The sequence below is a fragment of the Mesocricetus auratus genome, unplaced genomic scaffold, assembly GCF_017639785.1.
Source record: "Mesocricetus auratus isolate SY011 unplaced genomic scaffold, BCM_Maur_2.0 Super-Scaffold_100004, whole genome shotgun sequence".
Classification (NCBI taxonomy): domain Eukaryota; kingdom Metazoa; phylum Chordata; class Mammalia; order Rodentia; family Cricetidae; genus Mesocricetus; species Mesocricetus auratus.
This window is the reverse complement of record NW_024429189.1, coordinates 45,556,431-45,558,420: the sequence shown is the minus strand read 5'-3', so window position 1 is coordinate 45,558,420 and position 1,990 is coordinate 45,556,431.

Sequence of the window (1,990 nt, the reverse complement as noted above, 5' to 3'; positions counted from 1 at the left end):
AGACTGTACAGCTGCCACATGATAGATGCCACAGTGTTTACTAAAAGACAAACTTCTAGAGAACAGAGATTTTTGTAGCCTATGAATTACTAGAATCCCAAGCCCCACCCAGTAGCAACATATATGTATATATATACATGTATGTATACATATAAATATATACATATGTGTGTATACATATACACGAAGTATATGAAGCATTGATTTTGCTTTTTTCCCCTGGAAATTGCTCTTGAAATAAGCATTAAAACCATTCCCACTTCTCAAATGACTCCCAGGAAATGGTAACTTTAGTAAATGGTTCTATGTAATACAAAGTCAGGAAGCAGCAGAGGTGTACAGTGAGTAACTACTGGAGTTTTGCATGTGCTCTAACCTTCATCTCAGTCACAGGAGAGTCCAGTTCATGTCTGTGAAGACCATGCTCCATAGGAGGCTGTCTTCAGTTCATGTCTCTGAAGACCAGGCTCCATAGGAGGCTGTCTTCTCTGTCTGAGCACCTGCCCTCTAACACAAGGCTGGGCACAAAAATACCACCACCCAGCTGATACTTGTCGAGTCAGCCAAGAGTGACAGAATGTAAATCAAAATAACTTAAACAGTGTTCAGCACTGATCAAGTGCTTACTAAATATTTATTAAGTTACATTGAATATGATGCTCAAAGGGAGAATCATGCCACACATTCCAAAACTAAGCAGGCATTATATTTGAATTAACAGCTGTTTGGGATTATCTGTGTGCCTCCCCAGTCAGGATACTAAATGGAGATCTTACTGCATCAGCAAACTCCTCAGTCTGAGGAATGGCTCATTTCCAGTAGGCTGGCATGCTGCCTTGCAACTATGCCATACTTAATGGAAAAGCTAACACTGTGGTGTTATAGACAATCTGATACTGCTTACGATTCAGAGACCTTGCCTCTGTCCGTAGCAGTGTGTGAGTCTTCACTAATTTCCCTGTCTTTCCTTTTTCTCTTCCTTCTCTGAATGTCCTATAAACTTAAGTACCCAAAGGCAAACACCTCAATGACAGTGAAAGGTCTAGAAAGTTCCAGGACTGTGAACAGACAATCTGCTCAAGAGAAAAGATATGTGGTTTTCTGTTTGCAATCTATGATGAGTAGTTATGGTTTATCTGCTCTCTGAATTGTGTTGGACTCAATAGAATACAAGTTCCAGGATTCTATTCAGTTGTTAGCTATAGTTTCCATAAGAACTAAAATGGCTTGACTTCCCTCCAGTAAACATGACACAACATGGAAATACTCCAAGTTAGAAACAGCCTAAAAACACACATATGCTATGTACATGCACAAACACACACACACACACAGAGAGAGAGAGAGAGAGATGCACAAATTAATTTTAAATAAATAACAAATCATTGAGTACACCAAACAAAAATAAGTTCACTTATTTTCCATTATGACTGACAGGTTTCCCCATAGCAGGAGCCTCTGGCTGAGAGTCATCTTCAAGGTACACAACTTGAAACTGGCCATTTGGGAAGAACGTGGTGAAATCGAGTTACAGCAGACACAGTCTTGTGGGGGTTGGGGCATGGCGGCTCCTGTCCAGAAGGCACCACTTAGGTAAAGGAGACAGTTGTTTAAATAAGGACACGGTGGTGTCAGCTTGTTGATAAGGTGGCACTGAACCAGTTGCTGGTAAATTGAAGCTTTTAAATGTTAATGAACTATCACTGTGTAAGTAACCAGGAGACAGAAAACACTCAAGAAGTGAAAGTCTACTGCAAGGCCAATTTATCTCACAACAGGGAACATTTTTATTACAAACATAAGAAAACTTAACTTAAAATTTAAATTTTTAGTCTATTTTATTGATAAAAGTGTCATTCCTTTATCAACAATTCAATTTTCTCCGCTCTAAGCAGAATTTTACAAATGCTTTGGTTGAGTCACAAGAAAGGCCTTTTGATGTGATCTTTTGTATTGGAATTATCTCTTGCTTGAAGTTAAATTCACTCCC